Below are 16,143 nucleotides of genomic sequence, written 5' to 3'. Positions count from 1 at the left end.
GTTGGATACAAATATTTAATTTTGTTTACCCAAAAACAGGCATTTTCGGCACTTTGCATTTTTTTATGATTTTTCAATCCTGATTTTCTGGGTAAAAAACGGCATTGCCGAAAAAGTGGCAGATAGAAAAAGTGTTCAAAACATCCTAAATAATAATAAAAAAACACATTAAAGGTAAGAAAAACCACAATATTTTTAGCGTTTTTCAGGGTGAAATAGGCATTTGCCCCAAAATTGCCAAAGGGGAAGTGTTCAAAACAGGCCAAAATATGAGAAAAGAAAAATTTTTTTCAAAATTCGTTAGTCCCTAAACTAGGCCTAAACAAATACCGCCTAAACTTAAACTAAACTGATCCAAACTAACCTAGCATGCCGCAGTGCAACATAAGTTAGATACTTTTTAATGAAATAGCGACCATTCAAAGTAGGTACTTATTTTAAGCTAAGTATGAATGGAGATGAGTGTAGGATGAGTGGCGCGATCTTGTAGTCTTGTCGGTGACTAAGGCTGACTTATTCCTTAGACACAGCTGTTAATTAATAGCCCATACTACTAATGGCAACTAAGGGACCTACAGTTTATAGGGGAATCCGAAACACATTTTGCCTTGGTATATACGAATTGGTCTATATTTCAGGCTAGTACTGCTGGATAGTCGTAGTACTCAATCGTGCGGACGTTGATCCTGATCCACACCAGAGGGATTATCGCATCCACACAGTACATGCCTATATATGATATCAACAATTCGTAACCTCATAGTAGCTGGATTTCAGGACGATACCACCCGTCCCACCCGTCCCAGTATGACGGCTGGCGTTGTCCTATAGATGCGATGCTCCCTGGTGTGGATTAACGTCCGCCCTTGTGAGTACTACGACTATCCGCAGTACTATCATGATAATTAGGATATTATTATATATAATGTATATATCTATATATATAAAGCTCAAATGCCACTGACTCATTCATTCACTCACTCACTCATCACGAAATCTCAGAAACCATAAGACCTAGGAACCTGAAACTTGGCAGGCATCTTCCTTTTGGGTAGTAGACGCTCACTAAGAAAGGGTTTTACCCTCCGACCTCTGGGCTCCGCCCCAGTGGCTCTGGAGTTTCCCATGTTAACCTTATGAGAAATGGAATTAACGAATCTTAACAGCTGTTTCAATTAATAAACAAGTTGGTTCTGTTCTATGATGTTCAATAGCATTAAAGTTACAAGGATTACCAACAGGGTGCAGCACTATTATTTCTTTTACATTTATGACAACAGCTAATTTGCAACCAAAAGGTGAGTGAGCGTAGCGAATGAACTTCAACCTGGAGGCGAGTTAGCGTAGCGAACGAGCTAACCTGAAGGTAAGTGACCGCAGCTAACGAGCTCTAACCTAAAAGTGAGTGAGCGTAGCGAACGAACTTCAACCAGGACGTCAGGACGTGATTGAGCCATGGGAACGAGATCATCTTGAAAATTAAGAAGTTAAACGGAGCAAAGCCCGCGGGTTACAGCTAGTTTAGTTAATATAGGTGAGATATAGCAATCGTAACAACGAGATAATCATGGTAATGCGTGAAAAAATTTTAAACATGAAAGTTTGAATTTATTATAGACTAGCTGTTTGCCCGTTCTATGTACGGGAATCTTGTAGTAAGTTAAAACCATATATTCAGAACAGGAGTTGGTTTGCATATTTAGTGTGCATTTTTCCAGATATGATGGCAAAACTATAACTGTTTAGGAATACATATAAACCTTCTCAAATACAATATCTGACAGTTTCAAAGCCAAAACGAATGCTTCGCAATTAAATGTCACCCGATCGTGTTAGTCCATATTTTATATCTAACGATGAAAGGTATTACTTTACAGTATAGATCTATGAGGCATAGCCCTAAGGTAGGCCTGTAATTGAAAGTTACTTTTCACACTGGTTAAAAGTAGTTTAAACACTACCTCAACCTCACTACTGCACACTTTATTCGGGTTGAAATTGTTATTAACAATGGTGCTCTTGTCTTTTCCACGAAAAATAAGGCCATTAATGCATTACCAATAGACATACACACACAAATACAGAATTGAGTCCACACAACATTTTGGAGTCCAGGCAGAAAACGCTAAAAATTATACAGTAAGACATCAATTAAATTTAATAAGCAATAAGGTGCAATGTTTATAAATAAATAGTGAAAATAGTGATGTGTTTGTATGTAAAAATTATTCTTACCGGTACTGCTACCACCGGTTCTAAGGAAAAGTAGCAGTACCGGTACCAAAAACCAACGTTTACATTTGAGAAAAGAACTGTAGTACAGTACTTATTCTAATCAAACTGTATTATAGGTGTTAATCAGTTGGCAATTATATAAATAAATAAATACACACAGGCCACAAAACATGTAACGTAACGTAAACAACGTAAAGCTTTGAAAACTCACTATGGTTTGCTAAAAAAAAAAAAAACTTTCACTTGATGTGGTGCAGTACCGATACCGAAGTTATTAATCTCCTTTGGTTTTAATTTTTTTTTTAGTTTTCGAAAATCAAAGTTATTTCCTATTAATAGCATTATTTGTAAGCAGCTTTTAATGTTATTATATTAATGACAGTTTGAAGAAACCACCTTTATCCAAACAAAGGTTTCTTAAGATTACGTAATCTCTAAACGATAATCGGTACATATATCTAGCAAACATTCGGAGGAAATGTGAAAAAAACGCACAAATCTGGGGTTTTGTACGTTTGTAGTTTTATTTCCTAAGTAGGAAAAGTGCCGATATCGTTGTCGAAATGTAAGTAGAAACCAAAAGTGACACATTGGAAAAGCGAGTTTAGCTACATCTGTTAAGTTAAACCTCTGTTACGGTACGATCACAGCGAAATCAGAAAGATCTTCCAAGATCGCAGCAACATCCACGATCACCCACTGCAGTCGTGATTTTTTACTGTGCACTTTACACAACTGTCCTTGAAGTGCCGTCAATGAGTGGAAACCTTTGTAAGCTACGGTATTGGTGACGATGATTAAAATAAGGTAAGTTTCCTTGCACTAATACAACACTGAATCACGGTATTTTCCCCGGTTATCAAAACTCAAGAACAATCGTTGCACTTGCGATTAATTAAACCGGTTAAGTAAGGCACAACGTTTTTAATCTCACTTGGTTTGGATGTGCTGACAAAACTTGATCGGAAATGGTTGCGGTATTAGTAAACAACTTTTAATGTAAACATATCGGTGACAGCTAGAAGTGAGAACTAATCCAAACATTTGATCGTTATGTCATAAAATGTAATGTAATAGTAAACATTGGGAGAAAATTTGACAAAAATCGAACAAAATTGGGTTTTTGGTGGTTCGTTATTTTGTTTTCGAAGAAGCGAGGCCATGTTTTTATAGCCAAAGACACTCTCACCAATCCAGTAAATACAGAAAAATGATTAAAACCTTGATCGGTACTCTATTTTTCTAGGAGTAGGCCGCGTAAAATGACATTTTGGCGTTACAGACGGAGTCACAGAATGGACAGACAAACAGACATACAGACAGAAATTGAGATAAGACTTGTTTCGGCTTTCTTAGGCTATGAAACGTAAAAATAACCAAAAACCGCATGATTCTAAGCAATGTACAGACAAAACTGTAATTTTATTTATATAGATTAGTTTAAATGTATTAAATGCATTTAAACTCATTTTTCTTATTGCGATAACTATAGCTTGATACTGTCAGACGGAGCCGGACTGGCGCTAGAGACCACAGCTGGGTAAAGTGCTTGTAATTTATTTATTTATTTATTTTATTTTCCACGGCAATGCCATTTACAATAATAACAATCAGTTAATATTATATAAACTCCAAGACTGACTTAGAAACTACAGAACAAAACAACATTTCATCAACAAAATTGCATCAATACAATCAAACAACAATAATAGCTATAATACTATGACATATCGATAACAATGACAATGCAGAATGATTATAAATAACGATAATGATTATGAATAACAATAACAATGACAATAATATGTATATCTGAATCGTTTAGTGTAGGTTGTCTGAGTTTTAAACTGTATTCTAATGTAAAGTCTAAGGTGTATAACTGTATTTGGATATATAAGTAATTGAGTGTGAATTAATTAATCATGTAGGATGAGGCTAGACTGTCACTGTAGAGGCCAACTTTGATTGAGAATTCGTTTCCTAGCCGTTGGAATCGGATCATCGGACTATTACCCAGGTAGTTAGTCCTGTACTGCGTCCTGAAGAAAACATCTGCAGACCTGGTACTGCCTGGAACTCGAAATAACAGCTTTTCCAACAGCTGAGGAGAGTCTGTTTTACAATTGATCAGTTTTAACAAGAAAGCCAGATCTGCAACATCTCTTCTCTTGGCCAGAGTATGAAGGTTCAGCAGGGACTCAAGTTCTTCAACTGGGACGTCTCTATAGTTGTAGCCACAAGCAACATCTAACTCCTATCATTCTTGCAAATCTCTGAATTCGTTGTAACCGAGAAACGTAGATGTCATGGTAAGGTTTCCAAACCACCGACACATATTCCAAAATTGGGCGCAGGAGTGTCTTGTAAGGGTAGTTAGAGTTTTTATTGAAAACCCATTTCTTGACACTCTGAAGATCAGACAAAGGATTCCACAAGCTTTCCTGCAGATTTCATCTACGTGGTGCTCAGGCGTAAGGGAAGAATTCCAATAGACTCCGAGGTCTTTAATTACGTGGCCCCGTCTCAGAGGAGTACCATCCAACCGATAATCCATATGTACAATAGTTTCACGTCTTGTAAAGGATATTACATTGCATTTAGATACTTTGAGATACATCAAATTCTGCTTGCATTAAGACTCGATGCCAGCGAGAGTTCTCTGCAGAGATTCACCATCACTAACATTTCTGATAGTTTTAAATAATTTTATATCATCGGCAAATAACAGGTACTTTGTAATAATAAACTGTTTAAACCCTCCAGTGGCTAGAGATACCAGCTCATTCAGGCGAGTGTTTCTAGCAGCTGGAGAATCAGTACACGATGCTCGTTTTCTGTTGGTTCTAGCTGCTAGTTACTAGTGGTGAGAAAACCAGCTCCGTGTGACAGGGGCTTATTACGTCAGTCATTGAGCGTCCCTTGAGCCTTGTGGGAACTCGACCCGTACAATTCGAAAAAGCGCCGATGAAAAGAGCCGCTAACTAACTTCACGACGGTACGAACGATCCAACGAACAGAACAGGAGGGTATTTACTCAAGGGACGTACAGGAAGAGCCTCCGATGACGTCAGCTGTTGGATCTCTTCTCTTGAGGTAACACCATTACCGCAACGATACGGTATGAGCAGTAGGCGGCCGTGGCAGTATGAGCAAACGGCCTCGGTGGTGTAGTGGATAGCGGGTCGGGCTGAAAGTGTCGGGTTTGGATCCCGCTAGTGGCACTAACTTTTTGTTAACAAGTGTTTTCATTACAGCAAGTTTGGTTGGTTTGGTTAGGTTATGACATTTTAATTTTATAATTAATAATGATAAAATTAAATTTGAGGCATTTATAATTTTATTTTATGGACAAAACTATTTATTCGATTAGTAAACATTCATTCGATTTTTTAATTATCAGCAAGTTTGGTTAGTTTGTTTGAGGTTATGACAGTTTGATTTAATAATTGAAAAATTATAAGATTAATTTTATAATTTTTCTTAATTTTATAATTAATTAATAGTGAAATTACGTGCTGTGCTCTCTACTACAACGCTGTTCACGGAGGAATTTTGAACTAAACTATGATGTCATCGTTGCCTCTTTTATGCCTTCCGTAAGTCAACCCGAACCGAACAGATGTCGAAGTCAGGTCAGCCGATTAAGCACGGGTCACACTAGGCTGGCATCAGCGGCGAATTGAAAGAAGCCACGACTGTCAGCTTAGGCCCGGTTCACACGAACGACATACCTAGCAGACTAGGCTTGGACTAGGTAAGCACTAGGTAAGCACGACTGGGTAGCGGACCACAGGATCACACCGGTTCACACGAGCGACATGTCTACGGACTAGGTGAAAATATAGATATCAAAACCACTCGGTTCCATCACTGGTGCACAATGAGAACAAAGGTCAGAATGCGAGCTGCAGCTCGACTACCCGATCGCTCGTGTGAACGCTCCCATAAGGCTACATGTACTGCTACGCAGTTCGACTGGGTAGTTGCCACGACGGGACGGACTGGGAAGCGGGGCTCGACTAGGTTTTGGGGCATCAAGCTCGAACACGACTAGCTAGTCGGCGTCCTAGGCTCGTGTGAACGGCTCCATTTGATCCTGTGGTCCGCTACCCAGTCGTGCTTACCTAGTCCAAGCCTAGTCTGCTAGGTTTGTCGTTCGTGTGAACCGGGCCTTAATGTGACCACAAAATTCACAGCTGACACTGAGCTGACTCAGCCTGTATTGGTGAGCCGGTGATGCTGGTGCCAGCTGCATATCACCAGCGGCTGGCACCAGCACCATCAAGCAGCGGCTTTTCTACGGGTCACACTAGGCTGCTTGTCAGCCGCTGGTGATCGCGATATTAACGATGTGTGAGAAGAGAAGGAAAAGAACAGCTTTGAGGTTTTGTAACAAATCACTGTAAGCTGCTTATTTGATGTTCTTATTTCTATAAAGAAACAATAAATTTAAGAAATCAATAACCTGCTTCCCCGACCACCTAAGCTCAGTAATTTCTATGCTACAACTACTTTAAAGTTTAAAGCTAAGTTCTTGTTGCCATTGTGTCCTTTTTTTGGGTCCTCATCCAGCACTTAATATTGTGGATGTGTGTGAAAGAGAAATAATTTTATTAAAAGATGCTTAACCGCAAGAAGAGACGTTAGTGGATCAGGTCTTGGTTACAAATAATTTACAAATAAAAATACTTTTTAAAAATACCACATTTTTAAACGCACTAAAAAAAGAATCAGAAACATACCAAAATGTTTTACGAATGTCACCATGTCACCACATACATTCCAGGCATTACTAGAATTAAGTTAAGCCTCTAATTAAAACGAGATAGGCTAATCTTGAAAATTAAGAAGTTAAACGGGGCAAAGCCCGCGGGTTACAGCTAGTAGTAAATAAATGTACTCAATGCGTTTCATTGAATTGAAAAATAAATAACAGCAATTAAATTATACAGCTGATCAAAATGTAAACAATTATGTTCTCCATAAGGATAACATGGGAACTTTCAAAGCCACTGGGGCAGAGCCCAAGGGACGTTTTCAAAAATGTAAGGCCAGTTTGCAAATCTACGCGACACGCTCTTTCCAATGAGACGTCAATGGATAAAATCGGTTAAGAAATGGTGGAGGAGTTCAACCGACAAAGTTTCATGTAGCGTATTAATTATATAGATATTGAGACAGTTGCTTTTGTCCTTTTGTGTTAAACCAAGCTGGATATTACCTTTGGTCGCCGCTGGCACGCTTCTAGAGGTGGCCAGACTACGCTGCTCGCTGGTGTCAGCGAGTGCGAGTGGTCACGTGACCTCTAGTCGCCGCTGCCTCGCTACCAAAAGTTGAACATGTCCAACTTCGCCAGCCGCTGACAAATACTCGCCGGCTAGCGATGCCAGCTGCGAATTTTGTGGTCACATTAAGCTGACAGTCGCGGCTTCTTTCAATTCGCCGCTGATGCCAGCCTAGTGTGACCCGTGCTTTAGCCGAACAGAACAAGAACAACCGATAGAACAGAAGAACAAGAACAAGAACCCAACCCATACATCTTGTTCTTGGTTTTGGATTGGAACAGAACAACTACAACAAGCTAAAGGGAAAATAGTTTGCTGAGGTAGGCCTATGATTAATCATTAAAGAATTTTGTTTGAATTATTTTATTGGGTATACTGCATACTTATAAGACAATTTACCCCGCTTTCGGGCCCAGGAAAGCACTTTTGGAAGTAGGTGTCTAAATAACCCCTATGAAGTAGAGATAACCTCAAAAGTAGACTAATCAAACTCAATAGGCCTAAGTCATTTTAGTGTATTCCGAGTTTGTGCAACTGAGGCAACCTATTTTATGTTTATTTACATATTATTGACATTTGGTAGGAGCTTAATTAATTTTTCTAATAATTGCAGAAAGATGTACATCGAACTTTAACCCTCCGAGTGTCCATAGTTTAGGCCTTAATGTCCGCCTATTTTTGGTGCATTTGCAAGGTTTTATTAAAACGGATCTGAAAAGCTTAAAACAATGTTAATTCTGCTGTTCTATATACCATTTTGTTTGGAAAATCATGGGCTTCAATATCATACATAAAATCTAAGGAAAATTTGTTTCAAAAAATTTTTTTAGGTAAAAATAAAAATTATTTTGGAAAAATTGAAAAAAAAATAAGTTCGCGCTCAATGAAATTGTATAAATTATAGGCCTATAAATATTTGAAAATAGCCACTTTGTTCTAAATTTTATGAGGATTACAAATAGGCCTATATAATAATATAAGGAAGTAGATTTGCAAATAAATAAGTTATGGGCAAAAAACAGATTTCAGTACATAGCGTTTAGCTAAGAATGCGGTAATTATTTGGACGTAGTGACCACTCGCAAAAGTGAAATTTTTTTTTTCATAATGACCTAAATTTCACGCTGAATCCGAAAATGAGGTTTTTATTTTTCGGAAAATACCGGAAATTCCCGAAAAAAGGGAAAAACGGGAAAAATATTTTTTTACTCAAAATACGTCATGTGGGTACTCAAAATATGCGGAATAATGTGTAGATTAAGAATATGTAAGAATTGTTTTGATCCGATGAAAAACACCGGAGAGTACTGTAAGTAAACTAACCTAACCTAACCAAACCAAACTTAACCTAACCTAAACTAACCTAACCAAACCTATCCTTACCTCATCATTAGGTTAGGTTAGGTTAGGTTAGGTTAGGTTTGGTTAGGTTGGGGTTAGGTTTGGTTAGGTTAGGTTAGTTTAGGTTAAGTTTAGTTAGGTTAGTTTATCAATAACATGAGTATTGTAAGTAAACTAACCTAACCTAACCTAACCTAACTTAACCTAACCTAAACTAACCTAACCAAACCTAACCTAACCTCATCATTAGGTTAGGTTAAGTTTGGTTTGGTTAGGTTAGTTTACTTACAATACTCATGTTATTGATAAACTAACCTAACCAAACTTAACCTAAACTAACCTAACATAACCAAACCTAACCTAACCTAACTAACCAAACCTAACCTAACTTAACCTAACCTAACCAAACCTAACCAAACCTAACCAAACCTAACCTAACCTAACCAAACCTAACCTAACCTAGCCTAACCAAGCCTAACCTAACAGATTATTCAGTTTTTTCGTCATATCTCCGGTGTTTTTCATCGGATCAAAACAATTCTTGCATATTCTTAATCTACACAATATTCCGCATATTTTGAGTACCCACATGACATATTTTGAGTAAAAAATATTTTTCCTGTTTTTCCCTTTTTTCGGGAATTTCCGGTATTTTCCGAAAAATAAAAACCTCATTTTCGAATTCAGCGTGAAATTTAGGTCATTATGAAAAAAAAATTTCACTTTTGCGAGTAGTCACTACGTCCAAATAATTACCATTTAAACATAATAAAACACATCAGTCATTGGTCCGAGGTTAACTAACCTGTTTACAAATACGCACGTCAGCTGTCTGCTACAATTACGATCGGCTCGGAGAACATAAAGCGCTTAGAGACAGACCTCTGGAGAAAGCTTAGAATATAATGAAAAGAACGATACCAAACTCGATCCAGTTCAATCCGATTTTGTCAGTCATAGAGCCCTCGCCGTAAACAGTGTTCGTGAGTCGCTGCAGCGACGCATGACACTCGGAGGGTTAAGGCATCATGATCAGAAAAACCAGGATTAACAGCCGAAATTGAATCAATAATTGAGTTTCTTTCGACTTAGCCTAGGTCTAGGTCGATTTGGTAAAAGGCAATTTTGATTACCCTACTTAGGTATCCTGGAGGTGGTTATATGTGGGAGTAGTTAACTTACGGGTAACTTAGTATAATTTAGCATTTTCAAACAGTAGTTTTGTCTTATACAGTAGATGGGCCTAGCCTTGTCAGGTTTGCAATTTAATGAATGGTATAGGCCTACTAAATCTAACCTAGTTGATCTGCCTGTGCTTTTCAATGTGAACTGTTTACATTAAGGGGCGGTTCACGAGCTCGGGACTTCATAGTCCGCGACCAGACGTTGGTCCGGGACTTCATAGTCCGCGACTTGACGTTGGTCCCGGACTATATAAGCGACGACCAAAAAATGGGTTCACGAGTCAGAGCCTAATGATGTGAAAGTCGGGCTTATTGTTGGTCGAGACCGAATACGTAGCGGAGCCTAATGACAGGGATTCGCAGGGAATTTTTGTTGAGACGTTGGCAACAACATTCTGGAAACACATGTGAAGCGACTGCTGCTGACATAAGTTTACGCACTTCCATACAATAGGATGATCGTGAATAAAGGCTGAACCAAAACTTCCAAAACTATTATTTTCTCAATGCTTGCCTATAATAATATATCAAAGTTTATTGATTTATAAACACAACAAGCCACGTTTGAATGAAATCAGATAATGGAAGTCTGATAAAATAGCTACCATTCAAGCTTTACTAATATCCAATACTGTAAATCACCAGCTTCTTGATGAAAAGTGCCATCAGCCAAAAATATTAGTGGAACAAACTTTTTTTTTCAATTTAGAATACTGTAATGGATTTTTTTGTCGGGAAATTCGTGCCTTGGAGCGAACGCCTCAAATGACTCATTGACGGCATCTTTGGAACATCTAAATCTATCTTTAAATTATTCATCAAGTCATAAAAGGGTTTTAGTCATGATAACGAGCTGGTCCTATGCGAGGTAGTGGAGTGGTGGTACGTAGTTGTTAACACAAACAGTATATAGATATTTCATAGTCATATTCAATACACACGGCGACCAGTGAGTACAACACAAGACGGTGATATCACCGCTAACCGTACTCAACGACTGACGGTTTGCTTGATGTGCACAACCACGGCAAAAAACTATTTCTGATAATTATGTTAGTAGATAACGGTGGTTTAACTGTGGCTGATTAGTTATATTTATATTCTACACATAATTTTATCTTTAAAATTGTAATAACATGGGGTTTGTCAGTAAAATTATCTTTGTTATGATAGGTACTAAGTTACTTTGTTACGTGCATAATTTATCTGTCATTTTAGGTTGTTTGATGATTTTTTTTCATGTTTTATTAGCATTTTTATCATTTTTACATAATTTTTTTATTTTTCGGAAAATACCGGAAATTCCCGAAAAAAGGGAAAAACGGGAAAAATATTTTTTTACTCAAAATACGTCATGTGGGTACTCAAAATATGCGGAATAATGTGTAGATTAAGAATATGTAAGAATTGTTTTGATCCGATGAAAAACACCGGAGAGTACTGTAAGTAAACTAACCTAACCTAACCAAACCAAACTTAACCTAACCTAAACGAACCTAACCAAACCTATCCTTACCTCATCATTAGGTTAGGTTAGGTTTGGTTAGGTTAGGTTAGGTTAGGTTAGGTTTGGTTAGGTTGGGGTTAGGTTTGGTTAGGTTAGGTTAGTTTAGGTTAAGTTTAGTTAGGTTAGTTTATCAATAACATGAGTATTGTAAGTAAACTAACCTAACCTAACCTAACCTAACTTAACCTAACCTAAACTAACCTAACCAAACCTAACCTAACCTCATCATTAGGTTAGGTTAAGTTTGGTTTGGTTAGGTTAGTTTACTTACAATACTCATGTTATTGATAAACTAACCTAACCAAACTTAACCTAAACTAACCTAACATAACCAAACCTAACCTAACCTAACTAACCAAACCTAACCTAACTTAACCTAACCTAACCAAACCTAACCAAACCTAACCAAACCTAACCTAACCTAACCAAACCTAACCTAACCTAGCCTAACCAAGCCTAACCTAACAGATTATTCAGTTTTTTCGTCATATCTCCGGTGTTTTTCATCGGATCAAAACAATTCTTGCATATTCTTAATCTACACAATATTCCGCATATTTTGAGTACCCACATGACATATTTTGAGTAAAAAATATTTTTCCTGTTTTTCCCTTTTTTCGGGAATTTCCGGTATTTTCCGAAAAATAAAAACCTCATTTTCGAATTCAGCGTGAAATTTAGGTCATTATGAAAAAAAAATTTCACTTTTGCGAGTAGTCACTACGTCCAAATAATTACCATTTAAACATAATAAAACACATCAGTCATTGGTCCGAGGTTAACTAACCTGTTTACAAATACGCACGTCAGCTGTCTGCTACAATTACGATCGGCTCGGAGAACATAAAGCGCTTAGAGACAGACCTCTGGAGAAAGCTTAGAATATAATGAAAAGAACGATACCAAACTCGATCCAGTTCAATCCGATTTTGTCAGTCATAGAGCCCTCGCCGTAAACAGTGTTCGTGAGTCGCTGCAGCGACGCATGACACTCGGAGGGTTAAGGCATCATGATCAGAAAAACCAGGATTAACAGCCGAAATTGAATCAATAATTGAGTTTCTTTCGACTTAGCCTAGGTCTAGGTCGATTTGGTAAAAGGCAATTTTGATTACCCTACTTAGGTATCCTGGAGGTGGTTATATGTGGGAGTAGTTAACTTACGGGTAACTTAGTATAATTTAGCATTTTCAAACAGTAGTTTTGTCTTATACAGTAGATGGGCCTAGCCTTGTCAGGTTTGCAATTTAATGAATGGTATAGGCCTACTAAATCTAACCTAGTTGATCTGCCTGTGCTTTTCAATGTGAACTGTTTACATTAAGGGGCGGTTCACGAGCTCGGGACTTCATAGTCCGCGACCAGACGTTGGTCCGGGACTTCATAGTCCGCGACTTGACGTTGGTCCCGGACTATATAAGCGACGACCAAAAAATGGGTTCACGAGTCAGAGCCTAATGATGTGAAAGTCGGGCTTATTGTTGGTCGAGACCGAATACGTAGCGGAGCCTAATGACAGGGATTCGCAGGGAATTTTTGTTGAGACGTTGGCAACAACATTCTGGAAACACATGTGAAGCGACTGCTGCTGACATAAGTTTACGCACTTCCATACAATAGGATGATCGTGAATAAAGGCTGAACCAAAACTTCCAAAACTATTATTTTCTCAATGCTTGCCTATAATAATATATCAAAGTTTATTGATTTATAAACACAACAAGCCACGTTTGAATGAAATCAGATAATGGAAGTCTGATAAAATAGCTACCATTCAAGCTTTACTAATATCCAATACTGTAAATCACCAGCTTCTTGATGAAAAGTGCCATCAGCCAAAAATATTAGTGGAACAAACTTTTTTTTTCAATTTAGAATACTGTAATGGATTTTTTTGTCGGGAAATTCGTGCCTTGGAGCGAACGCCTCAAATGACTCATTGACGGCATCTTTGGAACATCTAAATCTATCTTTAAATTATTCATCAAGTCATAAAAGGGTTTTAGTCATGATAACGAGCTGGTCCTATGCGAGGTAGTGGAGTGGTGGTACGTAGTTGTTAACACAAACAGTATATAGATATTTCATAGTCATATTCAATACACACGGCGACCAGTGAGTACAACACAAGACGGTGATATCACCGCTAACCGTACTCAACGACTGACGGTTTGCTTGATGTGCACAACCACGGCAAAAAACTATTTCTGATAATTATGTTAGTAGATAACGGTGGTTTAACTGTGGCTGATTAGTTATATTTATATTCTACACATAATTTTATCTTTAAAATTGTAATAACATGGGGTTTGTCAGTAAAATTATCTTTGTTATGATAGGTACTAAGTTACTTTGTTACGTGCATAATTTATCTGTCATTTTAGGTTGTTTGATGATTTTTTTTCATGTTTTATTAGCATTTTTATCATTTTTACATAATTTTTTTATATGGTGTTGTGGGTAGTGAAATTGTTCGGAATTTAATGAGGAACCATATTTAAACATTAGTTTTAAAAAAATTCTAAAAATAAAGGAGCTAATTAGATAAAACCGGCATGATGTCACCTTAAACCTGCCTCCTACCAGGTCTGAGTTGGAGACCAAACACCATTGTTCTTTTGGGCCCGAACCATCTCATTTGGGCTTGGACTTGACTCGTGAACCCACCGGTACTAATGATCAGAAGCCAGGACTATCTGTAATTGGACTCGTGAACCCAACTTTTAAAATCGGGTTTTATCCCTGCACTAATTGTGTGCATCCTATCAGTTTGGTCCGCGGCTTTTAAAGTCTCGAGCTCGTGAACCCGATTTTTAAAGTCGCGGCCCAAATACTGGTTATTTCCGGATTCTGGGCTCGGACTACGATAGTCCCGAGCTCGTGAACCGCCCCTAAGAGATACCCCCCGCCGCAGCAATCCTGCAGACTAAGCAAATTTCAACTTGTCTGATTACATTTTTACTTAAATATTTCCATAAATAAGACATATTTATTCCCTATTTAAATAACATTAGATGTAACGAGTGCTTAGGTTTGCTGCTACGGGGTAGGTAAAAAGTGTTTTGTCCATACATCAATAGTATTGGATGAAATAAATAAATTTGGTACCGGTACCTATTTTTTTACTTTAGGGGCTTCTAACGAATTTTGAAAAAAATTGTTTTATCTCATTATTTGGCCTATTTTGAACACTTTTTACAATCGGCACTTTTGGGGCAAATGCCTTTTTCACCCTGAAAATCGCGTTTGAAAATTGCCAAAAAAGTGCTAAATAATTAATTAATTTTACTATTAGGCTACTTTAAGACATTTTAAACACTTTCCCCAAATATAATACAATCTAAACTAAGCTAACCTAACATAACTTAACCTAACCTAACCTTGGTTTAACAAAAAATCCGTCATTTTCGGCATATTGCTAATCTAAGCATGGGTTAGGTTGGGTTGGTTAGGCTAGGTTAAGTTAGGTTAGGTCAGATTATATTATAGCCTATACCTATTTAGTTTGGTAACTAGCCTATACTCCTCTACCAAACTAGGTATGTAATCTGTCATAACCTAACCAGACCTAACCCATGCTTAGGTTAGCAATATGGCAAAAATGAGGGATTTCTTTTTCAAACCAAGGTTAGGTTAGGTTATGTTAGTTTAAGTTAGGTTAGGTTATATTATAGGTAGGCCTATTTAGTTTGGTAGAGGAGTTGGCCGGGCATTTTCGGAACTTTGCAATTTTTTTTCAAGCCTGATTTTCTGGGTAAAAACGGCAGATGCCAAAAAAGTGCCAGAGGATGTTTAAAATGTCCTAAATAATAGTAAATACCCCCGCCGCAGCAAACCTGCAGACTAAGCAAATTTCCATTTCACCGAATGGATTTACTCTAAAATGTCTTCTTAAAAATATCACATTTATTCCCTATTTAAATAGAATCAGTTTAAAACATACTTAGGTTTGCTGCAACAGGGAGGGTTAAAGTGTTTTTTATATAAAATGTTAATAGTTAGTAAGAAATAAAAATATTTTCCAAATTTGGGCAAAATATGTTAATAAACAAGCAAACTACAACAGTTTACTTACTCTCCATAAGAATAACATGGGAATTTTAAATTTACAATTTTTTGGAATTTTCTCCGTAACCATTAGGCGCATTATAACGCTTCAACATACTAAATTATTTGTTTTTTTAAGCTCTACAAAATAGTTTAGAAAGAAATTGCAAAATTTTATGTTTTTTGGGTCAAAAATGGGAAAACCCCATTTTTACCCCATAAAAGCCCCCATAAACCCCCGTTCCCATGGTCCCATGATCATGCTGGTTCGCGAACTCATTCGAATAGACGTAAGTTTACACGTTTGTACCAAATTTCATCAAAATCGGATCATTTTTGCTCGAGTTATCGCGCTAACGGACACACACACATATAGGCCTATATATAGCCTATATGAATTTGAACGGATGGTGTTTTTGGCCTCTAGGGACCTCAAAACAAAAAATTACTTTTAATAACCATTGTCTTAATTATTATTAGCTGCCATTTTGTTATTAATGGTCCGATTTCTATTATCTTTATGTTCATTGTTTGGTTATATCAA

The 16,143-nt window shown here is 37.4% G+C and overlaps 1 protein-coding gene across 4 annotated transcripts in view; it reads left to right on the top strand.

The window, feature by feature from the left end:
• The window catches only part of LOC128990407 (U4/U6 small nuclear ribonucleoprotein Prp3), a 116,555-nt gene that overhangs the window by 150 nt on the left and 100,262 nt on the right, over nt 1-16,143 (top strand). Inside the window, exon 1 of one of the 4 annotated variants that reach the window (XM_054416709.1) lies at nt 7,771-7,840. The exons of 2 other annotated variants lie outside the window; for them this stretch is intronic. The gene's annotated coding sequence lies outside the window, so the exon portion shown is untranslated. Of the gene's footprint in view, nt 1-7,770; nt 7,841-7,867; nt 7,953-16,143 lie in introns of those variants that run through there. One more of the 4 variants, XM_054424167.1, reaches the window with a different exon arrangement.

The sequence above is a fragment of the Macrosteles quadrilineatus genome, unplaced genomic scaffold (assembly GCF_028750875.1).
Source record: "Macrosteles quadrilineatus isolate MER2022 unplaced genomic scaffold, UCM_ALF_1.0 Scaffold_1__1_contigs__length_201487025, whole genome shotgun sequence".
NCBI classification, from domain to species: domain Eukaryota; kingdom Metazoa; phylum Arthropoda; class Insecta; order Hemiptera; family Cicadellidae; genus Macrosteles; species Macrosteles quadrilineatus.
This window is presented reverse-complemented; position numbering and strand designations above follow the sequence as displayed.